Source organism: Odontesthes bonariensis, chromosome 8, assembly GCF_027942865.1.
Source record: "Odontesthes bonariensis isolate fOdoBon6 chromosome 8, fOdoBon6.hap1, whole genome shotgun sequence".
Taxonomy (NCBI): Eukaryota; Metazoa; Chordata; class Actinopteri; order Atheriniformes; family Atherinopsidae; genus Odontesthes; species Odontesthes bonariensis.
The window spans coordinates 25970098-25996182 of NC_134513.1; the positions used below are offsets into that span (position 1 = coordinate 25970098).

The window sequence follows — 26085 nt, forward strand, 5'->3', positions numbered from 1 at the left end:
GGGCTATGATATCTTTTTAATACTTTAAAGGCTTTATTTTGTTTCTTCAATAGCTGCAGTACATTCTATTGTCCACCATGGTACCAACTTCCTTTCCTTTTCCCCACCTTTTATCCTTATAGTTTGACTAGCCACTTCTACAATAGCATTACATATATAAAGATTAAAATCCTCAATACTACTATTTAAATCCACTTTTGGTATTTTTAATTCACTATTATCTGAATGAGCCCTGAATCTTCTAAATCTAATTATACCTGATGAGCAACAGCTGTGTCACCTCCACGAGGAGCTGATTTAAACCTCACAGGTGGGTTGGGATGTTGTTTGCTGACTGGAACAATGGGAGCTGTTGGAGTCCTGCTGATTTCTGTGCTGACGGCTTGGCTGGCCAAAGGTTTTGCATTTTGTCTGCTCTTTTTGGTGTTAAGTCCTAAAACTGGATTGTGTCTGTTGTTCTTTCTCACGATTAGCATTTGTGCAAAAATATGCTCTCTCCATAGGATCATGTTGGCCAATAGTTGGGATGAATCATGGAGCTGCCAATGAGGTTCAGAAAAAGCAAAGCGGTGAGGACAGCTGTAAGAAATGTTTTAAAGCTGTAGGTTTTCATAGTAACTCAATGCCTTCTGTGTCATAGACTTGTCTTCAAGGAAACCCCTTGAACTTGTCCAGCCAATGGATTCCATTTTGGGGAAGAACTCAAAAGAAGGTATGCAAAATGAGTTTGAGTCTTCCTTGGATGGTGAAACTTTATAAACTGCGTTTGAGCATCGACTGGAAAATGGTTTTCACAAGACTTCTGTCTGAACAGTGACCCGTTTCAATCTGCTGCTGTCTACTTGACTTCTGCATAGTTGTATAGTACGTGTCAGGATATGGTAAAGCCCTTTAAAGCTTTGTCACACTGCAAGAAAAGTAACTAAACTGAGTTTAATGCCATTTATTGGGGCAGGTCTGAAGTATTTGCATTTTCTGTTTATGGCTAACTTGTCTATATTTCTTAATCCACTTTTGAAATTCTTTGCAGTCTTAATGGAAAGCAAAGCAGTTAAAGCTGCTGCATCCATTGGCGACATGAAATATAAGCAAGCTGACATCTCAAAAGTAAATCTGAAGGCTAAAAGAGAAGTGAATGTTTCTCTGGCTGTCGCCGCCAATCCGACGGAAGCTGCCGCAGCAGTGGCGGTCGCCAATCCGACGGAAGCTGCCGCAGCAGTGGCGGTCGCCAATCCGACGGAAGCTGCCGCAGCAGTGGCGGTCGCCAATCCGACGGAAGCTGCCGCAGCAGTGGCGGTCGCCAATCCGACGGAAGCCGCCGCAGCAGTGGCGGTCGCCAATCCGACGGAAGAAGCCGCCGCAGCAGTGGCGGTCGCCAATCCGACGGAAGAAGCCGCCGCAGCAGTGGCGGTCGCCAATCCGACGGAAGAAGCCGCCGCAGCAGTGGCGGTCGCCAATCCGACGGAAGAAGCCGCCGCAGCAGTGGCGGTCGCCAATCCGACGGAAGAAGCTGTCGTATGAGGCGGCTGTCAAACTTGCCAGCCTGAACCTCTTTTTAAATAAAACGGTGGTATTGTACAATGTGTGCTGCTGAAACAATTCCTTGGCTCTGAATAATTTATTTATTTGTCTCGATGGAAGGGTGGCTGTCCAAGGCCTTTCTAAGAAAGGGAACCAGGGAGAAACAGCCAGTGATGTTTGGAAAGGGATTTAAGTTGGAGGGAACTATTTGGAGCTGCATATTCTTATAGATGCAGCTACTCAAAATGATGGCTCTGTACAGCCAGTTGCCAGCAGGGTCCTATCCAGTTTTCAGCCAAGTAACACCACCCCCAGCCATAACAAAGTAGTAATGTCCTTAATCAAGGAAGTGAGCTGCAATGCCTCTTCTCCACATGGGGAGGAGCAGTGACTGTTGACGCTAAAACTGTACAGCTGTCTCTGTATTTTTAGTTTGTCTTGTAGAGTCATCAAAGTAAAATATTATGCCAGAACTACTTTTGAAATGGTGATGAAGATGTAGGCGCCTGCAATGGTTTTTACTTCCTGCTTCTGAAAAGTGCAGACGTTGCTGCTTACAGCTTTATTCATTTTTAAATAATTCTACTTTCCACAAGTCTTGGCTATAATTTTATTCCTTTTCTTTAAATTGTATATTTGTAAACGGTATTAGCCCTCCTGTTTACAAACAGAACAATGTCTCCTCACCCTGCAGTATCAGTGAGCAAACCCAGAGGTAAACCCGGCACAAAACCTAAACCTCAGGCACTCACTCCGCCACCTGAAGTTCCATTGCATAATAGATATGATCCGTTGATTCCAAATAGAATGTGATGAATGAAAACAAATGGCCCCAAAACTCAGCCAAGGGCTGACCAGATTATCAGGAGAAGCCCAAATCCCACAACCAAGGTGAGGATTACAGAAGCGATCGACACCTCCACACAAAGGAATAGACACCATTCTAATCGGGGACTCTATAACACAGCATGTCAGAATGGCAAAGATGGAAAATATAACTTTTTCTGATACATCAGTCAGGGAACTGATAGATATTTTGCCAACCATTCTGTCTACTCATCCAGATGGCACGAGGATCATGGTCCACACAGGGTCTTTTGATGTTCTGAGAAGGAAGACTGGCTCTGAGATCCTGAAGAAGAATTTTTCTCTGCTGTTGGAGAGACTGTGTCACTATGGAGCACACCGGGTCTCCATTTCTGGCCCCATTCCTACTGTGGGTAAAGGAATTGAACTTTTCAGCAGACTTCTTGGCCTAAACACATGGTTGTCAAATGCATGCATTGCCCATGGGATTAAGTTCATTGATAACTTTAATATCTTTTGGAACTGTAAGGAGCGTTTCAGACCTGATGGCGTGCATCCAAATCGAACTGATGCAGATTACTTGGTGCACACTTACGTCATGCTGTTGGGACGGCAAACCCAAACATGACTGTACAGATTAGACTGAAGGACACAGCAGCGAGGATGTCTCTATCCCAGCCAGGACTCCAGCGACCACCATCAACCGAGAAACGCAGGGCACCCCCTCCTCCTCCTCTTTTTTTTTTTTTTTTTTTTTTTGTTTTTCCCTTGTCCTGTCCGTACCAGCAGGACAACTCCTCCTCCTGGCCCCCCCGCCCCAGGCAGCAACCAGGCAACAGGGGTGCGGGAAGACCCCTCCCCTCTCCCCTCTGGCTACTTGATGTTTTCTAATAGTGAGCATTTAAAATTGAGGGGCAAGCAACCTTGTGGAACTGGGAGCGTGGCCCTCCGGGCAGCCTACATACCCAAACAGCCCCGCCCACCAGATACCACTCAGTCGTCCCCCAAAACCTAATGTGTGTGTGTGTGTGTGTGTGTGTCTCGTGATTAGTAATGTCTAAGGTATAATTAAAACAAGGGCGGGGGCTGCAGAGTGCAGCAAATGGGACCACCTAAGTGGACCCATCCGCTGCCCCCCACAGAACACACCCGCCCTCAAACCCTACGTGCGTGAGTGTGTGCTGTGTACAGGAGCCAGAAAGGAGAGGGGGTATGGGGATCTAGAAAACCGGGGGAGAGAGGCTCCCCCGGAGAGGGCAGCCAAGGAGTGGCTGCAATAGGCACCTCTGTTTCCTGGGATCCGCCACAGAGCAGGAGGGCTCCATGTTCACCAGGTCCGGGGCCCGCAGCGTATTCGGGGAGCCACTTGGCAACCCGAAGGCACCCACCCGACCCACCCCAGACGGCCCCTACACATAAAGAAAAGAACAAAACAAAACAGAACACAACAAACAAAAACAAATAAACAACAAACAAACCACACAATCACTCCAGTCATAACAGCCCGGGCCTGAGACCCACCATCACCCAGGCCCACCCAAGCCGCCCCCAACAGGGGAGAAGCACCGCCACACCCCACCGCACGCCACCCCACCCTAACAAAGAACAGCCTGCAGGCACATCAGAGACCCCAGAGCAACCAGCCCGGCACCAGGACCCGCACCGACCCACCTTCACGGTGGCGTGCCCAGGGCAACCAGACCCCCCCGGGCACAGGCAGGGCACCCCCCGGGGCGCAAGGCAGCGCCCAGACACCAGGACCCAGGCCCAGCACTACAACCCACGCCAGAGTGGCGCGGCCACCCGACCCAGAGCCAGCGACCATGCCCCCATGCCCACCAAGAGACCACGCCCAACACCGCAAGAGAGCTCCACCCACAAGTCCCCCAAACTGTCAACCAGGCCAGACACACAGTCGCCCCCAGCAATGATCAACCCGGCCCCCACGACCCGAGAGACCACCAGAAACCCGAAGCCACACAGCCCCCCCCAGCCCACAACCGACCGCCCAGAGCGGCGGGACAGCAACACACCACCCCCACTATGTGATAAAGCTAATCAGAGGGGACCAGAGAGAATGAAATTCAGCCAGTTGATCTTTTGAGGAGGCAGACATTGTTTCCATGCTAATATAATCTAAAAGAAATTTTCTAAACTGGTTAATACACAGATTCCTCTTTGCTTTCCAGTTCATGAGAATAGTTTTCTTTGCGATACATAGCACTGTGAGGACCATGTGTGCGGAGTTCATTTCCATGTTGATGTTGTCCAAGTCACCCAGTATGCACAGTGTGGGGCATGCATAAATACTACACGTTAGCCATGTTGATAGGTCCTCACAGACCTCAAGCCAGAACTTCTGGACAGGCGCACAAAACCATAAAGCGTGTGCATAATTATCAGGTATGTTATCTGTGCAATGTGAGCAGATATTTGAGTGTGTTAGACCCATCCTGAACATCCTTTGTCCTGTATAATGCGTTCTGTGAAGGATTTTGTATTGTATGAGCTGCAAATTAGGATTTCGAGTCATTCTGAAGGTGTTCAAACATATTTGTGGCCAGAAGTTATGGTTAGAATTAGAACTGAGGGATAGATCTGCCTCCCATTTTGAGGATGGTAAAGAAATTGTATCATCCATCTTAGACAGTAATTTATATATTTTTGATAGCAGTTTTTGTGTGCAGAAGCTTAAAAATTCTGCTACCCTAATGGGGAGTTGTAAGTCTGGTTGTTGGAGGATATATTTCTTAGTTATTATAGATTTACGTATTATGTATTGCTTCCTAACCCATGTTGTGATATAAGCACATCGAATGAAATAAAATTTCCATTTTGGACAACATGTTCCAGATGTTTTGTTCCTTTGTTCCATAGAGTAAAGTTTAGCATTTTTTTGTTTTGCAGGAAGTCAGGATTGTTCCAGATGGGTGTATGTTTACACGGGAGAAGTGAGGATTTTGTAATTTTCAGAAATTCCAAAATTCCCACCAGGCTGTCAGAGAGGTGCTGATGTTAATGCTTTTGAAGCATTTGTGATGTTTTACATTTGGACTAATAAGTGGCAGGTCTGAGATTTCCATATTATCACATAAAGCTTGTTCTATATTTATCCATGGTTCATCTAGTGGGCTAGATTTAAACCATTTTGATATATATTGTAACCTATTGGCTAAGAAATAGTGCTGAAAATTAAGCTTTTAAACAAATACGTGGTGGTTTGTTTTTCCACAAAAATTTGGAGATGCATGAATCTAGTGACTTAAACCAAGTAGCGGATGGTTTTATGGGGATCATTGAAAACAAATAGTTAACTTTTCGTAATACCATCATTTTAATGGTAGCGACTCTCCCCATAAGTGATATGGGTAATGACTTCCAACGAGTGAGATCATCCTCTACTGTCTTTAAGAGTTGAACATAATTTAGCTTTGTTAGCTCTGACAGCCTGGAGGAAATGTTTATGCCTAAGTATCTAATATTTCCTGAGTGTAAAGTGATAGCAGGTATATTCTTGAAACTACAGTTGATGGGCAGAACGGTGGTCTTAGACCAGTTGATAGAGTAGTCAGAAAGTGCTGAGAATTTATTTATGAGTGTGATCGTGTGAGTGAGAGATGTCTCTGAGTTCTGAAGGAAAAGTAATACATCATCAGCATAAAGACTTATTTTATGTTCAATATTTTTGGGATGGATGCCTTTAATATTTCCATCTTGTCTGATAGCGGCTGCTAAAGGTTCGATGAAGATTGCAAAAAGTGAGGGTGAAAGTGGGCAACCCTGTCTGGTACCTCTCTGCAGACTGAAGCTTGGAGAAATTTGATAATTTGTCCTGACACATGCATTTGGGGAGCTATATAGTATCCTTATCCAGTTAATGAAGTACGCCCCAAACCCGATATTGTTTAATGCTGCAAATAAAAATTTCCAGTTAACTTTATCAAATGCTTTTTCAGCATCTAAAGAGACGATTGTCGACGATTCCAAGTTGTTGATGGTAGAATAATCTATGAGATTAATTAGTCTGCGTGTGTTAGTGGATGAGTGTCTACCCTTTATAAAACCTGTCTGGTCAGGATGTATTATAAGGGGAGTTATTTTTTCTATTCTTTCGGCGAGAGCTTTGCAGATTATTTTGAGGTCTACATTTATTAGTGATATTGGGCGGTAGCTGGATGGAAGTACAGGGTCTTTTCCTGGTTTCTGTAGAAGGATAATGTTAGCAGAGTTCATGTTAGGGGATAATCTGCCATTCTCCTTGACTTTTTTGTCTGACCATTTTGTGAAATGTAGGTTCCAAAACAGTCCAAAATTCTTTGTAGAACTCAGCTGGAAAACCATCTGGTCCTGGGGCTTTGTTACTAGGCATATGTTGAATGGCTTCATGGAGTTCTCCTGTTGAGAGGGTGAATCCAGAGCCGTGGCCTGTTCGAGTTGTAATTTTGGGAGGTTGATGTTACTAAGAAACTGATCTATGTTTCTGTCTGGTGGATCATTTTGTGATGAATATAAGGCTTTATAGAAGTCCCTAAAAGCATTGTTGATTACATCAGGGTCATGGGTAATATTTCCTTCCGAATCCCTAACCGAAGAGATTGTTGTTTTCTCTTTGTTTATCTTTAATTGATTTGCTAGGAACCTTCCAGATTTATTGCCATGCTCAAAATTCTCCAAGCAAAGTCTTTGTATCAGGAACTGTGTTTGTTTATCAATAATTTCATTTAGTTCAAGATTAGCTTTCCTTAATTCATTCAGTATGTGTTCCTCTTTGGAGGCACTGTAGACAACTTCTAATGATTTAATCCTGAGTTCTAAATCTGATATTCTTGAACTTTCCCTCTTTTTCTTATTTGATGAAAAAGAGATTGTTTTGCCTCTCATAACTGCTTTTCCCGCTTCCCAGAGAACACAAGCTGACATTCCTGGCAGCTCATTATTTTCCAGATATATAGACCATTCCCTTTTGAAATAATCAATAAAATCAGGGTCTTTAAGTAATGATGTATTAAATCTCCAATTTCTAACTGGTGGTGTAACTCTGTTATTCTTCAGTGTGATAGAAACTGGAGCGTGATCACTGATGTGATGGGGTGGATTTTGGTGTCTGAAATATTACTCATCAGAGAACTGCTAACTAAGAAATAATCTATTCTTGAATATGAGTGGTGTACTGCTGAGAAGAAGGTGTACTCTCTGAGAGTGGGGTGGTGGGAGCGCCAAGCATCACAAAGACCAAAATCATTCATATATTGTTTAACAACATTTGCGGACTGCCAGTTCCGCTGACTTCCTGTAGTACTGCACCTGTCCACTGAGTCAGATACCATGTTAAAGTCCCCTCCTATGATGAGTGTGTTAACTGAGTGATCAGAGAGTGAAGTGAAAAAGGAGTGAAAAAACGAGGGGTCATCAACATTTGGGCCATATATATTAGCAATGCATAAATATTTTGGATCAATAAGGTAACAATTATAAATCTGCCTTCTGGATCAATAACTGGATGCTTGTTAAGAGCATCCCTTGCATGTGTGTGCATTTATGCTTGCAAGCGACTGATTGTGCTTCTGCTCTGAGTGCTTGTGCGCTGTCAGTGCTGTGTAAGCGTGGCGTTTGATTACGTGTGCTACTCAAATCTCCTTCTGTGCCGTGCATGTTAACATTAATATGACATACTGAAGTGGAAACGCAGCAGGTTGGGGAAGAGAGAAAGAAGAGAAAAACAGTGCAAAAGAGTAGAAGTGTGAGATAAAAAAAAAGCCCAAATAGACGCAACAACCATGACCACAACCACAAGAGCAACAACCACAGCAACAACAACAGCAGCAGCAACAAGAACAACAACAACAAAAAAGAATATGGAGGTGATGGAGGGTGAAATGTTCACAGCCATAAAGCAGTGACCTACCTTTGTGCGGCTATGTGTATTATGTATACTAGTGTTACCTATGCATAGTCCTAAGTTTTATCTCAAGCCAGTATGCATAAGTGTTCGTGTTTACTGTTCAGTGTGGTTACCTGACAAGATGTTATATCGGCGGAGAAAATAGTATACTTAATAAAGCCAGGGGGTGATGTTTGGGTCTCTGAAGAGTTGACCGTTCACATAGAGTTTATCCACGGCGATGACAGCTCGGGAGTTTTCTTCTATGAACTTCTTCAATGCAGACGCCTGCGACGATCCAGGATCTCCTTCGGGAACTGATCGTTGACGCTAAAGTCCGTTCCACCCAGCTCTCACCAGGTCCTCGGCTCTTCACCAGTTCCTTCTGCTTGAAGTGTTCGAATTTGGCGACGATCGGCCTGGGTCGCTGGTGGTCTAGTCTCCTCCCTCCGAGGCAATGAACCCGGTGGAAGGTGATTGTGTCCACGGCTTCTTTCGGGAGATTCAGCTGTTTGTGAAGGAAGATTTTGATGGTGGTCTCCGGGTTCTCCTCCTCAAGTTCCGGAAGCCCGGCAAAAACCAGGTTGTCTCTCATGCTACGGGCCTGAATGTCGAGAAGGGACTCCTTTATTTGTTTATTTTCCTTGTTGAGGTTTGTCATCCCCTCGGAAAGTTGCTTTACCGAGTCTTTCAGTGTTTTGTTTTCTTCGGTTAGCATCACTAACTGATTCTGGCTAAACTCCAGGGATTCTCGCAGGGACTGGAATTCCTTGTGGAGGATCTCCACCAGAGCAAGCCTGGCATCAAAGCTCGCCAATCGCTCATTTATGGAGTCTAGGATGGCCACAAACTCCTTCTATGGCCAGGTGGCAGCTGTCGGGGACTCGGCTTCGCGGCTGCGTTTGGTCGCTTGCGTTGTTTTCCCCATGACGACACGTTGAAAACACTCCTCTACAAACTAATGAAGTGACTCGATCGTCTCTTCCAGGGTGAACGATATGTTGAGCAGTCCACGTAGAGGTTTCAGACCTATATTTTTAGGTTTTGGGTGTCGTTATCTGGCGTTTGTTGTGGATATTAGCGCTGTTTTTAGAGCTAGATGGAGGACGCCATGTTGGATTCCGCACTGGACTCGCGAGAGTTCACAGCATCACACGCGATCTCACCTGCCATCATGTGCATTCTAAGTTCCTCCTCTACAAAGCAAGTGGTGAAGATTAGATTCCACAGTGCCGTACGACACAAAAAACGGGCCTCCCTCAAACTCAATCCAAGACGGACGGACGGAGGACGGCCAGCACCTGCCAGATAACCAAATGCTCCAAGTCCGCGGACAAAAACATTTTGTCCGACAACAGACCATGAAATTTCTCTTTTTCCGTATCATTCGTGGATGCCCATGTCATTTAATAACAAATCGCATTTCTCTTTGCTGCTCAAAATGTTATTAAGCACCGTGTTACACATCAAAGTATCAGAAAAACTTGATCATTCTTTTAGTTTTTAAAAGCCACAACGGTCCTAGAGCTGCTGGAAAGAGTTAAGCGAGCCCTTCTCTAAGGAGAAGTAGTAAATCTGCTGGCTGTAAAGTGTTATTTCAAATCAAGTGGTGCGCATAGGATGACTTCTTACAAACCAACGTCCTATTGAATTTGTGACAGGGCTCAATTAAATTGACATTCTAGATGGATATCATTCGATAACAACAGCAGAAGTGTCTTAAGTTTACGCTAAACACAGTGCCAAAACCTGATTCCCTCATTCCCTGACCGGGAATCGAACCCGGGCCGCGGCAGTGAGAGCGCCGAATCCTAACCACTAGACCATCAGGTACCTGAAAGCAGTGCACACGGTACAGGTTGCAAAACTGTGGTTAACTCTTCCTAACTGGCAAATTATTTGGCATAGTGCATTGTACTGAAGTTGTGGACATTTTAGCCTTAGATGAAAGCAATTCTGCACATCTGGAGAATGAATCCAAGCAAGCACAAGTTTCACGCTTTAGACTTCTCTCTTATTTCAGGGAGAAATAGAAAGATTCCTGAGTAAGAGTGAGTGTGTCATAGCCCTGCAAGAAAAACAGTTGATAGATGACTAAATAAGGGTCTGTCAGGGCATTGGTGGTATAGTGGAGAGAATAGCTGCTTCCCAAGCAGTTGACCCGGGTTCGATTCCCGGCCAATGCATTCTCTGCTCCTTGTATAATCAGCTTTCAAATGTACCTTGCTATCTATACCTCTGTTCAGACAATGGGTGGCTTGTTGGGGAAACACAGTCTCAAGCTTAATGCACTCTAGCTACTCTTCTACCAAAGAAGCATGTTTTGCTATGACTCTTCATTTAAAGTGATGGTCTGTTATCTCATGTGCATTCTAAGTTCCTCCTCTACAAAGCAAGTGGGGAAGATTAGATTCCACAGTGCCGTACGACACAAAAAACGGGCCTCCCTCAAACTCAATACAAGACGGACGGACGGATGGACGGCCAGCACCTGCCAGATGGCCAAATGCTCCAATTCCGCGGACAAAAACATTTTGTCCGACAATAGACCATGAAATTTCTCTTTTTCCGTATCATTCGTGGATGCCCATGTCATTTAATGACAAATGGCATTTCTCTTTGCTGCTCAAGATGTTATTAAGCACCGTGTTACACATCAAAGTATCAGAAAAACTTGATCATTCTTTTAGTTTTTAAAAGCCACAACGGTCCTAGAGCTGCTGAAAAGAGTTAAGCGAGCCCTTCTCTAAAGAGAAGTACTAAATCTGCTGGCTGTAAAGTGTTATTTCAAATCAAGTGGTGCACATAGGATGACTTCTTACAAACCAAGGTCCTATTGAATTTGTGACAGGGCTCAATTAAATTGACATTCTAGTTGGATCTCATTGGATAACAACAGCAGAAGTGTCTTAGGTTTACGCTACACACAGTGCCAAAAGCTGATTACCTCATTCCCTGACCGGGAATCGAACCCGGGCCGCGGCGGTGAGAGCACCGAATCCTAGCCACTAGACCATCAGGGACCCAAAAGCAGTGCACACGGTACAGGTTGCAACACGGTGGTGAACTCTTCCTAACTGGCAAATTATTTGGCACAGTGCATTGTACTGAAGTTGTGAACATTTTAGCCTTAGATGAAAGCAATTCTGCACATCTGGAGAATGAATCCAAGCAAGCACAACTTTCACGCTTTAGACTTCTCTCTTATTTCAGGGAGAAATAGAAAGATTCCTGAGTAAGAGTGAGTGTGTCATCGCCCTGCAAGAAAAACAGTTGATAGATGACTAAATCAGGGTCTGTCAGGGCATTGGTGGTATAGTGGAGAGAATAGCTGCTTCCCAAGCAGTTGACCCGGGTTCGATTCCTGGCCAATGCATTCTCTGCTCCTTGTATAATCAGCTTTCAAATGTACATTGCTATCTCTACCTCTGTTCAGACAATGGGTGGCTTGTTGGGGAAACACAGTCTCAAGCTTAATGCACTCTAGCTACTCTTCAACCAAGGAAGCATGTTTTGCTATGACTCTTCAGTTAAAGTGATGCTCTGTTATCTCATGTGCATTCTAAGTTCCTCCTCTACAAAGTAAGTGGGGAAGATTAGATTCCACAGTGTCGTACGACAAAAAAACGGGACTCCCTCAAACTCAATACAAGACGGACGGACGGATGGACGGCCAGCACCTGCCAGATGGCCAAATGCTCCAATTCCACGGACAAAAACATTTTGTCCGACAATAGACCATGAAATTTCTCTTTTTCCGTATCATTCGTGGATGCCCATGTCATTTAATGACAAATGGCATTTCTCTTTGCTGCTCAAGATGTTATTAAGCACCGTGTTACACATCAAAGTATCAGAAAAACTTGATCATTCTTTTAGTTTTTAAAAGCCACAACGGTCCTAGAGCTGCTGAAAAGAGTTAAGCGAGCCCTTCTCTAAAGAGAAGTACTAAATCTGCTGGCTGTAAAGTGTTATTTCAAATCAAGTGGTGCGCATAGGATGACTTCTTACAAACCAAGGTCCTATTGAATTTGTGACAGGGCTCAATTAAATTGACATTCTAGTTGGATCTCATTGGATAACAACAGCAGAAGTGTCTTAGGTTTACGCTACACACAGTGCCAAAACCCGATTACCTCATTCCCTGACCGGGAATCAAACCCGGGCCGCAGCGGTGAGAGCACCGAATCCTAGCCACTAGACCATCAGGGACCCAAAAGCAGTGCACACGGTACAGGTTGCAACACGGTGGTGAACTCTTCCTAACTGGCAAATTAATTGGCACAGTGCATTGTACTGAAGTTGTGAACATTTTAGCCTTAGATGAAAGCAATTCTGCACATCTGGAGAATGAATCCAAGCAAGCACAACTTTCATGCTTTAGACTTCTCTCTTATTTCAGGGAGAAATAGAAAGATTCCTGAGTAAGAGTGAGTGTGTCATAGCCCTGCAAGAAAAACAGTTGATAGATGACTAAATCAGGGTCTGTCAGGGCATTGGTGGTATAGTGGAGAGAATAGCTGCTTCCCAAGCAGTTGACCCGGGTTCGATTCCTGGCCAATGCATTCTCTGCTCCTTGTATAATCAGCTTTCAAATGTACCTTGCTATCTCTACCTCTGTTCAGACAATGGGTGGCTTGTTGGGGAAACACAGTCTCAAGCTAATGCACTCTAGCAACTCTTCAACCAAGGAAGCATGTTTTGCTATGACTCTTCAGTTAAAGTGATGCTCTGTTATCTCATGTGCATTCTAAGTTCCTCCTCTACAAAGCAAGTGGGGAAGATTAGATTCCACAGTGTCGTACGACAAAAAAACGGGACTCCCTCAAACTCAATACAAGACGGATGGACGGCCAGCACCTGCCAGATCGCCAAATGCTCCAGTCCGCGGACAAAAACATTTCGTCCGACAATAGACCATGAAATTTCTCTTTTTCCGTATCATTCGTGGATGCCCATGTCATTTAATGACAAATGGCATTTCTCTTTGCTGCTCAAGATGTTATTAAGCACCGTGTTACACATCAAAGTATCAGAAAAACTTGATCATTCTTTTAGTTTTTAAAAGCCACAACGGTCCTAGAGCTGCTGGAAAGAGTTAAGCGAGCTCTTCTCTAAAGAGAAGTAGTAAATCTGTACCCAGGCTCCGCCCTCGCAGTGACGCAACACCTTCGGCTCTGTTACACTTACTCAGGCAAACTGCTCATTCAGGTGAATTCGAGTTCCCGAAAAAATGGGAACTCCACCCACTTCGTCGGGAAGCAATCAACTTTGAGCAGCGCCAATGGCCCAGGGTAGAGGCATGTTCAAGGTAGTGACGTGGTTGAACTGCCACTCAACCCATGGATTGTATACGGAAGCGCTTCATTCAATATCAACATGGAGCAGCGTCAAGCTTTTGACACTGCTGTAGATGCTGTAATGAAAGTGTTCGACGGGAGATTCTCGTTAAAAATCGAGCAAAGAACAGCCCTTGAATCATTTCTTGACAGGAAAGACGTTTTCGCCTTGCTCCCTACTGGCTTTGGTAAGAGTTTAATCTACCAGTTAGCCCCGCTGGTAGCTAAAACATACATCAGAGGAAAGAGTGGTGTGATTGGCTTAAGCTTTGGCACAGCCTTTTCTGGCCACAACCAGTAGCAACCCAAGGGAGGCGGGTTGACCAAGCCATTTCGAATCGTATTCGTTATGGTCTTGGTCAGACCAGAATCTCGAAGAGATTTGAAAGTCTATGTTAATCAGGCTAGTAAATCTGCTGGCTGTAAAGTGTTATTTCAAATCAAGTGGTGCGCATAGGATGACTTCTTACAAACCAACGTCCTATTGAATTTGTGACAGGGCTCAATTAAATTGACATTCTAGATGGATATCATTCGATAACAACAGCATAACTGTCTTAAGTTTACGCTAAACACAGTGCCAAAACCTGATTACCTCATTCCCTGACCGGGAATCGAACCCAGGCCGCGGCGGTGAGAGCGCCGAATCCTAGCCACTAGACCATCAGGGACCCAAAAGCAGTGCACAAGGTACAGGTTGCAACACTGTGGTGAACTCTTCCTAACTGGCAAATTATTTGGCCTAGTGCATTGTACTGAAGTTGTGGACATTTTAGCCTTAGATGAAAGCAATTCTGCACATCTGGAGATTGAATCCAAGCAAGCACAAGTTTCACGCTATAGACTTCTCTCTTATTTCAGGGAGAAATAGAAAGATTCCTGAGTAAGAGTGAGTGTGTCATAGCCCTGCAAGAAAAACAGTTGATAGATGACTAAATAAGGGTCTGTCAGGGCATTGGTGGTATAGTGGAGAGAATAGCTGCTTCCCAAGCAGTTGACCCGGGTTCGATTCCTGGCCAATGCATTCTCTGCTCCTTGTATAATCAGCTTTCAAATGTACCTTGCTATCTATACCTCTGCTCAGACAATGGGTGGCTTGTTGGGGAAACACAGTCTCAAGCTTAATGCGCTCTAGCTACTCTTCAACCAAGGAAGCATGTTTTGCTATGACTCTTCAGTTAAAATGATGGTCTGTTATCTCATGTGCATTCTAAGTTCTTCCTCTACAAAGCAAGTGGGGAAGATTAGATTCCACAGTGCCGTACGACACAAAAAACGGGCCTCCCTCAAACTCAATACAAGACGGACGGACGGATGGTAGGCCAGCACCTGCCAGATGGCCAAATGCTCCAATTCCACGGACAAAAACATTTTGTCCGACAATAGACCATGAAATTTCTCTTTTTCCGTATCATTCGTGGATGCCCATGTCATTTAATGACAAATGGCATTTCTCTTTGCTGCTCAAGATGTTATTAAGCACCGTGTTACACATCAAAGTATCAGAAAAACTTGATCATTCTTTTAGTTTTTAAAAGCCACAACGGTCCTAGAGCTGCTGGAAAGAGTTAAGCGAGCCCTTCTCTAAAGAAAAGTAGTAAATCTGCTGGCTGTAAAGTGTTATTTCAAATCAAGTGGTGCGCATAGGATGACTTCTTACAAACCAACGTCCTATTGAATTTGTGACAGGGCTCAATTAAATTGACATTCTAGATGGCTATCATTCGATAACAACAGCATAACTGTCTTAAGTTTACGCTAAACACAGTGCCAAAACCTGATTCCCTCATTCCCTGACCGGGAATCGAACCCGGGCCGCGGCAGTGAGAGCACCGAATCCTAGCCACTAGACCATCAGGGACCCAAAAGCAGTGCACACGGTACAGGTTGCAACACTGTGGTGAACTCTTCCTAACTGGCAAATTATTTGGCATAGTGCATTGTACTGAAGTTGTGGAGATTTTAGCCTTAGATGAAAGCAATTCTGCACATCTGGAGAATGAATCCAAGCAAGCACAAGTTTCACGCTTTAGACTTCTCTCTTATTTCAGGGAGAAATAGAAAGATTCCTGAGTAAGAGTGAGTGTGTCATAGCCCTGCAAGAAAAACAGTTGATAGATGACTAAATCAGGGTCTGTCAGGGCATTGGTGGTATAGTGGAGAGAATAGCTGCTTCCCAAGCAGTTGACCCGGGTTCGATTCCTGGCCAATGCATTCTCTGCTCCTTGTATAATCAGCTTTCAAATGTACCTTGCTATCTATACCTCTGCTCAGACAATGGGTGGCTTGTTGGGGAAACACAGTCTCAAGCTTAATGCACTCTAGCTACTCTTCAACCAAGGAAGCATGTTTTGCTATGACTCTTCAGTTAAAGTGATGGTCTGTTATCTCATGTGCATTCTAAGTTCTTCCTCTACAAAGCAAGTGGGGAAGATTAGATTCCACAGTGCCGTACGACACAAAAAACGGGCCTCCCTCAAACTCAATACAAGACGGACGGACGGATGGTAGGCCAGCACCTGCCAGATGGCCAAATGCTCCAATTCCACGGACAAAAACATTTTGTCCGACAATAGACCATGAAATTTCTCTTTTTCCGTATCATTCGTGGATGCCCATGTCATTTAATGACAAATGGCATTTCTCTTTGCTGCTCAAGATGTTATTAAGCACCGTGTTACACATCAAAGTATCAGAAAAACTTGATCATTCTTTTAGTTTTTAAAAGCCACAACGGTCCTAGAGCTGCTGGAAAGAGTTAAGCGAGCCCTTCTCTAAAGAGAAGTAGTAAATCTGCTGGCTGTAAAGTGTTATTTCAAATCAAGTGGTGCGCATAGGATGACTTCTTACAAACCAACGTCCTATTGAATTTGTGACAGGGCTCAATTAAATTGACATTCTAGATGGCTATCATTCGATAACAACAGCATAACTGTCTTAAGTTTACGCTAAACACAGTGCCAAAACCTGATTCCCTCATTCCCTGACCGGGAATCGAACCCGGGCCGCGGCAGTGAGAGCGCCGAATCCTAGCCACTAGACCATCAGGGACCCAAAAGCAGTGCACACGGTACAGGTTGCAACACTGTGGTGAACTCTTCCTAACTGGCAAATTATTTGGCATAGTGCATTGTACTGAAGTTGTGGAGATTTTAGCCTTAGATGAAAGCAATTCTGCACATCTGGAGAATGAATCCAAGCAAGCACAAGTTTCACGCTTTAGACTTCTCTCTTATTTCAGGGAGAAATAGAAAGATTCCTGAGTAAGAGTGAGTGTGTCATAGCCCTGCAAGAAAAACAGTTGATAGATGACTAAATCAGGGTCTGTCAGAGCATTGGTGGTATAGTGGAGAGAATAGCTGCTTCCCAAGCAGTTGACCTGGGTTCGATTCCCGGCCAGTGCATTCTCTGCTCCTTGTATAATCAGCTTTCAAATGTACCTTGCTATCTATACCTCTGCTCAGACAATGGGTGGCTTGTTGGGCAAACACAGTCTCAAGCTTTAAGCACTCTAGCAACTCTTCAACCAAGGAAGCATGCTTTTCTATGACTCTTCAGTTAAAGTGATGGTCTGTTATTTCATGTGCATTCTAAGTTCCTCCTTTACAAAGCAAGTGGGGAAGATTAGATTCCACAGTGTCGTACGACACAAAAAACGGGACTCCCTCAAACTCAATACAAGACGGACGGACGGATGGACGGCCAGCACCTGCCAGATGGCCAAATGCTCCAAGTCCACGGACAAAAACATTTCGTCCGACAATAGACCATGAAATTTCTCTTTTTCCGTATCATTCGTGGATGCCCATGTCATTTAATGACAAATGGCATTTCTCTTTGCTGCTCAAGATGTTATTAAGCACCGTGTTACACATCAAAGTATCAGAAAAACTTGATCATTCTTTTAGTTTTTAAAAGCCACAACGGTCCTAGAGCTGCTGGAAAGAGTTAAGCGAGCCCTTCTCTAAAGAGAAGTACTAAATCTGCTGGCTGTAAAGTGTTATTTCAAATCAAGTGGTGCGCATAGGATGACTTCTTACAAACCAACGTCCTATTGAATTTGTGACAGGGCTCAATTAAATTGACATTCTAGATGGATATCATTCGATAACAACAGCATAACTGTCTTAGGTTTACGCTAAACACAGTGCCAAAACCTGATTACCTCATTCCCTGACCGGGAATCGAACCCGGGCCGCGGCAGTGAGAGCGCCGAATCCTAGCCACTAGACCATCAGGGACCCAAAAGCAGTGCACACGGTACAGGTTGCAACACTGTGGTGAACTCTTCCTAACTGGCAAATTATTTGGCCTAGTGCATTGTACTGAAGTTGTGGAGATTTTAGCCTTAGATGAAAGCAATTCTGCACATCTGGAGAATGAATCCAAGCAAGCACAAGTTTCACGCTATAGACTTCTCTCTTATTTCAGGGAGAAATAGAAAGATTCCTGAGTAAGAGTGAGTGTGTCATAGCCCTGCAAGAAAAACAGTTGATAGATGACTAAATCAGGGTCTGTCAGGGCATTGGTGGTATAGTGGAGAGAATAGCTGCTTCCCAAGCAGTTGACCCGGGTTCGATTCCCGGCCAATGCATTCTCTGCTCCTTGTATAATCAGCTTTCAAATGTACCTTGCTATCTATACCTCTGTTCAGACAATGGGTGGCTTGTTGGGCAAACACAGTCTCAAGCTTTAAGCACTCTAGCAACTCTTCAACCAAAGAAGCATGCTTTTCTATGACTCTTCAGTTAAAGTGATGGTCTGTTATTTCATGTGCATTCTAAGTTCCTCCTTTACAAAGCAAGTGGGGAAGATTAGATTCCACAGTGTCGTACGACACAAAAAACGGCACTCCCTCAAACTCAATACAAGACGGACAGACGGATGGACGGCCAGCACCTGCCAGATCGCCAAATGCTCCAAGTCCACGGACAAAAACATTTCGTCCGACAATAGACCATGAAATTTCTCTTTTTCCGTATCATTCGTGGATGCCCATGTCATTTAATGACAAATGGCATTTCTCTTTGCTGCTCAAGATGTTATTAAGCACCGTGTTACACATCAAAGTATCAGAAAAACTTGATCATTCTTTTAGTTTTTAAAAGCCACAATGGTCCTAGAGCTGCTGGAAAGAGTTAAGCGAGCCCTTCTCTAAAGAGAAGTAGTAAATCTGCTGGCTGTAAAGTGTTATTTCAAATCAAGTGGTGCGCATAGGATGACTTCTTACAAACCAACGTTCTATTGAATTTGTGACAGGGCTCAATTAAATTGACATTCTAGATGGATATCATTCGATAACAACAGCATAACTGTCTTAAGTTTACGCTAAACACAGTGCCAAAACCTGATTCCCTCATTCCCTGACCGGGAATCGAACCCGGGCCGCTGCAGTGAAAGCACCGAATCCTAACCACTTGACCATCAGGGACCCGAAAGCAGTGCAAACGGTACAGGTTACAACAATGTGGAGAACTCTTCCTAACTGGCAAATTATTTGGCATAGTGCATTGTACTGAAGTTGTGAACATTTTAGCCTTAGATGAAAGCAATTCTGCACATCTGGAGAATGAATCCAAGCAAGCACAAGTTTCACGCTTTAGACTTCTCTCTTATTTCAGGGATAAATAGAAAGATTCCTGAGTAAGAGTGAGTGTGTCATAGCCCTGCAAGAAAAACAGTTGATAGATGACTAAATAAGGGTCTGTCAGGGCATTGGTGGTATAGTGGAGAGAATAGCTGCTTCCCAAGCAGTTGACCCGGGTTCGATTCCCGGCCAATGCATTCTCTGCTCCTTGTATAATCAGCTTTCAAATGTACCTTGCTATCTCTACCTCTGTTCAGGCAATGGGTGGCTTGTTGGGCAAACATAGTCTCAAGCTTAAAGCACTCTAGTAACTCTTCAACCAAGGAAGCATGTTTTTCTATGACTCTTCAGTTAAAGTGATGCTCTGTTATCTCATGTGCATTCTAAGTTCCTCCTCTACAAAGCAAGTGGGGAAGATTAGATTCCACAGTGTCGTACGACACAAAAAACGGGCCTCCCTCAAACTCAATCCAAGACGGACGGACGGATGGACGGCCAGCACCTGCCAGATCACCAAATGGTCCAAGTCCGCGGACAAAAACATTTTGTCTGACAATAGACCATGAAATTTCTCTTTTTCCGAATCATTCGTGGATGCCCATGTCATTTAAAGGAACATTCCACCAGTGGAGACATGAATATGTATTGAAAGTGGGCCATATATGTAGTAGAATAGTAGCATAAATTTCTAATTTGGTGCCTTCTTGACCGAGAAAAGGCAGAAAATGACTTTTTTGTGCTTGTGGATTAAAGACAACAATCCCCATAATGCATTGCAATGCTCAAGATCCGCAGGCCACTCCCCCGAGAATGTACGAGCTCCACCCGACTACGCTACCTGGAAATCATGTCACTGCCGCCCTTACCTGTTTGCACTTCCATCGAGCACCTTACTGTATACTCAATCACAGGGTCAATACCCCTTTTTTTTTATAGTGTGGATAGTTTTGTTTGTGTGTCTTTATGTTCATGACAATTCTTATTTTGTGAATTAAAAAACAAAATGTCACTCCTTCTCTCCTGTCTGCCTTCAACAAAGTTTAGAATAGCATCATAAACTCTGAAGGAGGTAACTGATTTGCAACAAACTTATAATGCAATGTATACTTGTAATGCTTCATAATTTATAGTAATTATAGGTAGGCTATGATCACAATTCTGTCGTTTTGTCATCTGAGGTAACAGTAGCTAGGTAGATCCAGTTCTGAAATGTTGGTCGTTCAATAACTTGAATACACTTGGAGCAACATTACTAAGAAAGAACCACAACAACGTACATTTTAACCATTTAATTAAATAACTATACAAACAATACAACTGTTGAATGAATATAAAACAAGGAAACTATAGCTTCTCCTGAGCGTCCTCCTGAGCGCCCGTAGTACTGGCCGTCTGGAGCTGGGTAGTTCTGGCGGATAGCCTGCACGCCAGACGCCCTCTGCCCAATCTCTCTCCTTGCAGGACACACTCAAGAAAGTGCCGGTAGGCTGTTAGACGAAATTGTCTAGACAAAACATTGATCACAAAGTGAGTGATGGCATTTGAGCCTAGCGTGCCACAGTAGCTTGCATAACTGCAAGCTATTTGTACAATGAACATGCCACGTTAGCATGTTAGCAAGAGTACTCCTTGACATAGTAACAAAGAAAACAAACTTACTTTACAGAAAGACGTCCATTTGGCCCTGTAGGCTTTGGCTTTCGTTTCCAGTTGACTTTAGGTATTTTAAAGTAGGTCTCCAGGACGCCACCAATTCGCCCCAGCTCGAGCCATATCTTCTCCAGTTCTCCGTGTTAGCTGCAGGCTGCAGCTCTATCTCTCTCTCTATTTCGTTTTTTTTATTGGCGGTTGGCAAACAACTTAAAGCAGCATTACCGCCACCAACTGGTAAGGAGTGTGGATCTCATGACAATTATATATATCTATATCTATATAGATATATATATCTATATAGATATACGGTAGATATATATATATGTTAGCTGCAGCTCTCTGCCAGTCTAAAGCACTGGCACTGATCTGTGATAGGTCTGTTAGCCCATTAGGTCCAACCCCCTATGGGCGGTGTTGAAGGGTGGGAACCAGGCTTGTAGTCTCAACAGAAATCCACCCCTCTTACACTTCCTCCTACAATGACGCAAAAATCGTCATTTTGCGTCATTGTAGGAGGAAGTGTAAAGAGGTGAATACGGATTTCTCCCGTCTCAGGGGGAAATGAGAGAGTGTTGCATGACCATTCAAAAGTATGACTGGGTTTCTAACAATGCAAAGCCTAATGCAAATGGGTGGAGTGTCCCTTTAATGACAAATGGCATTTCTCTTTGCTGCTCAAGATGTTTTTAAGCACCGTGTTACACATCAAAGTATCAGAAAAACTTGATCATTCTTTTAGCTTTTAAAAGCCACAACGATCCTAGAGCTGCTGGAAAGAGTTAAGCGAGCCCTTCTCTAAAGAGAAGTAGTAAATCTGCTGGCTGTAAAGTGTTATTTCAAATCAAGTGGTGCCCATAGGATGACTTCTTACAAACCAAGGTCCTATTGAATTTGTGACGGGCTCGATTAAATTGACATTCTAGTTGGATCTCATTGGATCACAACAGCAGAAATGTCTTAAGTTTACGCTACACACAGTGCCAAAACCTGATTCCCTCATTCCCGGACCGGGAATCGAACCCGGGCCGCGGCGGTGAGAGCGCCGAATCCTAGCCACTAGACCATCAGGGACCCAAAAGCAGTGCACACAGAACAGGTTGCAACACTGTGGTAAACTCTTCCTAACTGGCAAATTAATTTGCATAGTGCATTGTACTGAAGTTGTGAACATTTTAGCCTTAGATAAAAGCAATTGTGCACATCTGGAGAATGAATCCAAGCAAGCACAAGTTTCACGCTTTAGACTTCTCTCTTATTTCAGGGAGAAATAGAAAGATTCCTGAGTAAGACTGAGTGTGTCATAGCCCTGCAAGAAAAACAGTTGATAGATGACTAAATCAGGGTCTGTCAGGGCATTGGTGGTATAGTGGAGAGAATAGCTGCTTCCCAAGCAGTTGACCTGGGTTCGATTCCCGGCCAATGCATTCTCTGCTCCTTGTATAATCAGCTTTCAAATGTACCTTGCTACCTCTACCTCTGTTCAGACAATGGGTGGCTTGTAGGGAAAACACAGTCTCAAGCTAATGCACTCTAGCTACTCTTCAACCAAGGAAGCATTTTTTGCTATGACTCTTCAGTTAAAGTGATGGTCTGTTTTCTCATGTGCATTCTAAGTTCCTCTTCTACAAAGCAAGTGGGGAAGATTAGATTCCACAGTGCCGTACGACACAAAAAACGGGCCTCCCTCAAACTTGATCCAAGACGGACGGACGGATGTACGGCCAGCACCTGCCAGATCACCAAATGGTCCAAGTCCGCGGACAAAAACATTTTGTCCGACAATAGACCATGAAATTTCTCTTTTTCCGTATCATTCGTGGATGCCCATGTCATTTAATGACAAATAGCATTTGTCTTTAGTGCTCAAAATGTTATTAAGCACCGTGTTACACATCAAAGTATCAGGAAAACTTGATCATTCTTTTAGGCTGCGGCTACACGAAAACGTTTTTCACTGTAAACGATACTTTTTCTTATCGTTTCGCTGTCGCGGCCACACGGAGCCGGCGTTCCCACTACCCCAAAACGATAGTTTTTGAAAACGGGTTCCAGAGTGGGAAAGTTTGAAAACGGCCTCGTTTCGTTTCCATTGTTACAGCTAAAACGTTTTTGCGTCAGTCACACGTTGACGCTGTGAGCCAATTTTAACACTTCTCTATTGTCTCACAGTGTGGCGTGACACAGTGGCGTGTGTACTGCATCGTTTCATCGTTTTCATCCGTTTTCGTCTGGACAGCAGCGCGTTTCCGTGTGGTCGCAAGAATTTTCGTACCCGTTTTCAAAAAAAACCTCGTTTCGTTTTCGTGTAGCCGTAGCCTTAGTTTTTAAAAGCCACAATGGTCCTAGAGCTGCTGGAAAGAGTTAAGCGAGCCCTTCTCTAAAGAGAAGTAGTAAATCTGCTGGCTGTAAAGTGTTATTTCAAATCAAGTGGTGCGCATAGGATGACTCGTTACTAACCAACGTCCTATTGAATTTGTGACAGGGCTCGATTAAATTGACATTCTTGTCATGTCATTGGAAAACAACAGCAGAAATGTCTTTGGTTTACGCTACTCACAGTGCCAAAAACTGGTTCCCTCATTCCCTGACCTGGAATCGAACCCCGGCCGCAGCAGTGAGAGCTCCAAATCCTAGCCACTAGACCATCAGGGACCCGAAAGCAGTTCACACGGTACAGGTTGCAAGACTGTGGTAAACTCTTCCTAACTGGCAAATTAATTGGCATAGTGCATTGTACTGAAGTTGTGAACATTTTAGCCTTAGATGAAAGCAATTGTGCGCATCTGGAGAATGAATCCAAGCAAGCACAAATTTCCCGCTTTAGACTTCTCTCTTATTTCAGGGAGAAATAGAAAGATTCCTGAGTAAGACTGAGTGTGTCATAGCCCTGCAAGAAAAACAGTTGATAGATGACTAAATAAGGGTCTGTCAGGGCATTGGTGGTATAGTGGAGAGAATAGCTGCTTGCCAAGCAGTTGACCCGGGTTGGATTCCCAGCCAATGCATTCTCTGCTCCTTGAATAAACAGCTTTCAAATATACCTTGCTATCGCTACCTGTGCTCAGAATATGGGTGGCTCTTAGGGAAAACACAGTGTAAAGCTAATGCACTCTAGCAACTCTTCAACCAAGGAAGCAATTCTTGCTATGACTTTTCAGTTAAAGTGATGCTCTGTTATCTCATGTGCATTCTAAGTTCCTCCTCTACAAAGCAAGTGGGGAAGATTAGATTCCACAGTGCCTTACGACACAAAAAACGGGTCTCTCTCAAACTTGATCCAAGACGGATGGACGGCCAGCACCTGCCAGGTCACCAAATGGTCCAAGTCCGCGGACAAAAACATTTTGTCCGACAATAGACCATGAAATTTCTCTTTTTCCGTATCATTCGTGGATGCCCATGTCATTTAATGACAAATAGCATTTGTCTTTGTTGCTCAAAATGTTATTAAGCACCGTGTTACACATCAAAGTATCAGAAAGACTCGATCATTCTTTTAGTTTTTAAAAGCCACAACGGTCCTAGAGCTGCTGGAAAGAGTTAAGCGAGCCCTTCTCTAAAGAGAAGTAGTAAATCTGCTGGCTGTAAAGTGTTATTTCAAATCAAGTGATGCGCATAGGATGACTCCTTACAAACCAACGTCCTATTGAATTTGTGACAGGGCTAGATTAAATTGACATTCTTTTCATGTCATTGGAAAAACAACAGCAGAATTGTCTTTGGTTTACGCTACTCATAGTGCCAAAACCTGTTTCGATTCCGTGCCAATGCATTCTCTGCTCCTTGAATAATCAGCTTTCAAATGAACCTTGCTATCTCTACCTGTGCTCAGACAATGGGTGGCTTGTAGGGAAAACATAGTCTCAAGCTAATGCACTCTAGCAACTCTTCAACCAAGGAAGCATTTCTTGCTATGACTCTTCAGTTAAAGTGATGGTCTGTTTTCTCATGTGCATTCTAAGTTCCTCCTCTACAAAGCAAGTGAGGAAGATTAGATTCCACAGTGCCGTACGACACAAAAAACGGGCCTCCCTCAAACTCAATCTAAGACGGACGGAAACGCCAAATGCTCCAAGTCCGCCGACAAAAACATTTTGTCCGACAATAGACCATGAAATTTCTCTTTTTCCGTATCATTCGTGGATGCCCATGTATTTAATGACAAATAGCATTTGTCTTTGCTGCTCAAAATGTTATTAAGCACCGTGTTACACATCAAAGTATCAGAAAAACTTGACCATTCTTTTAGTTTTTAAAAGCCACAATGGTCCTAGAGCTGCTGGAAAGAGTTAAGCGAGCCCTTCTCTAAAGAGAAGTAGTAAATCTGCTGGCTGTAAAGTAGGCAGCGTGTCAGTCTCATAATCTGAAGGTCTTGAGTTCGACCCTCACACAGGGCAGTTGTTTTGATGGTGTCTTTATAGCACTTCACCTCAGTTACAGCTGGAAACTTTCTGGGCACAGGTGGCTCCGATTGCTCTCTGTTGGAGCTGCAGAAAGCCTACTCGGAAGCTTAGTCCTTCCAAAGTGTGGAAGGTGTCAAACACAAGTTATGGGGCTTCGAACCATGTCTCTTTTAGAGATGCCTTGCAATCAGATATTTGTCGCCTTTCAGTTTCTGCTTCCTTTATTATCTACTTAAACTTGTCATGTCAGACACATTTTTCTTCGGTTTTGCCGTTCTCGCCCCACATAGGTGTCACAGGGGGCTGCAGATTAGAATATCTTATTTCCTACCATCCACTTATTTGATAACCATGCAATCCATGTGAGCTGGGCAAGTGGGCATCACATACCTTTAGCAAAGTCTGCAGGACCAATGAATGGGTGAGTGGTTACATGCATTCATACAGGATTCAGGAAAAGGATGTTGACTTTGCTCCCTTCGATAGCTCAGTTGGTAGAGCGGAGGACTGTAGGTGCCCAACAACAGTTATCCTAAGGTCGCTGGTTCAATTCCGGCTCGAAGGATGTGCCAAGCTTTTGTATACAGAGGCTCTTTTGGCCAACTCCGTCAATCCTTTCAAAGCTTTTGGAATATGCTGTTTTACGAAAGATTGTTCCACTCTCTATCGAACTTGCTAAGGGCTAGTGGCGCAATGGATAATGCGTCTGACTACGGATCAGAAGATTCTAGGTTCAACTCCTGGCTAGCTCGGCACGCTGGTTTTAGTCTCTCACTTCTCCCACTGCTTTAGAACAGGATCGCTTTAAACCTTCTACTCCCTGGGTATCCCAGCTCACTTACGCCCCAAAGATACCTCACAGTGTGTCGTCTTGCAACACATGTGGCTGACCCC

The 26085-nt window shown here is 44.0% G+C and overlaps 18 non-coding genes across 18 annotated transcripts; 11 read left to right on the forward strand and 7 right to left on the reverse strand.

Moving 5' to 3' along the window:
- Positions 1-9970: 9970 nt before the first annotated feature.
- On the reverse strand, positions 9971-10042 carry trnae-cuc (transfer RNA glutamic acid (anticodon CUC)). The gene has a single exon. It is a non-coding gene; the product is annotated as a tRNA-Glu (tRNA).
- A 281-nt stretch (positions 10043-10323) lies between these two features.
- On the forward strand, positions 10324-10395 carry trnag-ccc (transfer RNA glycine (anticodon CCC)). Its single transcript has one exon. It is a non-coding gene; the product is annotated as a tRNA-Gly (tRNA).
- A 765-nt stretch (positions 10396-11160) lies between these two features.
- On the reverse strand, positions 11161-11232 carry trnae-cuc (transfer RNA glutamic acid (anticodon CUC)). Its single transcript has one exon. It is a non-coding gene; the product is annotated as a tRNA-Glu (tRNA).
- A 281-nt stretch (positions 11233-11513) lies between these two features.
- Positions 11514-11585, forward strand: trnag-ccc (transfer RNA glycine (anticodon CCC)). The gene has a single exon. It is a non-coding gene; the product is annotated as a tRNA-Gly (tRNA).
- Positions 11586-12702: 1117 nt separating this feature from the next.
- On the forward strand, positions 12703-12774 carry trnag-ccc (transfer RNA glycine (anticodon CCC)). Its single transcript has one exon. It is a non-coding gene; the product is annotated as a tRNA-Gly (tRNA).
- A 1373-nt stretch (positions 12775-14147) lies between these two features.
- trnae-cuc (transfer RNA glutamic acid (anticodon CUC)) lies at positions 14148-14219 on the reverse strand. The gene has a single exon. It is a non-coding gene; the product is annotated as a tRNA-Glu (tRNA).
- Positions 14220-14500: 281 nt separating this feature from the next.
- trnag-ccc (transfer RNA glycine (anticodon CCC)) lies at positions 14501-14572 on the forward strand. Its single transcript has one exon. It is a non-coding gene; the product is annotated as a tRNA-Gly (tRNA).
- A 765-nt stretch (positions 14573-15337) lies between these two features.
- On the reverse strand, positions 15338-15409 carry trnae-cuc (transfer RNA glutamic acid (anticodon CUC)). Its single transcript has one exon. It is a non-coding gene; the product is annotated as a tRNA-Glu (tRNA).
- Positions 15410-15690: 281 nt separating this feature from the next.
- trnag-ccc (transfer RNA glycine (anticodon CCC)) lies at positions 15691-15762 on the forward strand. Its single transcript has one exon. It is a non-coding gene; the product is annotated as a tRNA-Gly (tRNA).
- A 765-nt stretch (positions 15763-16527) lies between these two features.
- trnae-cuc (transfer RNA glutamic acid (anticodon CUC)) lies at positions 16528-16599 on the reverse strand. Its single transcript has one exon. It is a non-coding gene; the product is annotated as a tRNA-Glu (tRNA).
- A 281-nt stretch (positions 16600-16880) lies between these two features.
- On the forward strand, positions 16881-16952 carry trnag-ccc (transfer RNA glycine (anticodon CCC)). Its single transcript has one exon. It is a non-coding gene; the product is annotated as a tRNA-Gly (tRNA).
- Positions 16953-17717: 765 nt separating this feature from the next.
- trnae-cuc (transfer RNA glutamic acid (anticodon CUC)) lies at positions 17718-17789 on the reverse strand. Its single transcript has one exon. It is a non-coding gene; the product is annotated as a tRNA-Glu (tRNA).
- A 281-nt stretch (positions 17790-18070) lies between these two features.
- Positions 18071-18142, forward strand: trnag-ccc (transfer RNA glycine (anticodon CCC)). Its single transcript has one exon. It is a non-coding gene; the product is annotated as a tRNA-Gly (tRNA).
- A 1118-nt stretch (positions 18143-19260) lies between these two features.
- trnag-ccc (transfer RNA glycine (anticodon CCC)) lies at positions 19261-19332 on the forward strand. Its single transcript has one exon. It is a non-coding gene; the product is annotated as a tRNA-Gly (tRNA).
- A 2455-nt stretch (positions 19333-21787) lies between these two features.
- Positions 21788-21859, reverse strand: trnae-cuc (transfer RNA glutamic acid (anticodon CUC)). Its single transcript has one exon. It is a non-coding gene; the product is annotated as a tRNA-Glu (tRNA).
- Positions 21860-22140: 281 nt separating this feature from the next.
- trnag-ccc (transfer RNA glycine (anticodon CCC)) lies at positions 22141-22212 on the forward strand. Its single transcript has one exon. It is a non-coding gene; the product is annotated as a tRNA-Gly (tRNA).
- Positions 22213-25667: 3455 nt separating this feature from the next.
- On the forward strand, positions 25668-25756 carry trnay-gua (transfer RNA tyrosine (anticodon GUA)). Its single transcript is given in 2 exon segments — positions 25668-25704; positions 25721-25756. It is a non-coding gene; the product is annotated as a tRNA-Tyr (tRNA).
- Positions 25757-25870: 114 nt separating this feature from the next.
- On the forward strand, positions 25871-25943 carry trnar-acg (transfer RNA arginine (anticodon ACG)). Its single transcript has one exon. It is a non-coding gene; the product is annotated as a tRNA-Arg (tRNA).
- The last annotated feature ends 142 nt before the right edge of the window (positions 25944-26085 follow it).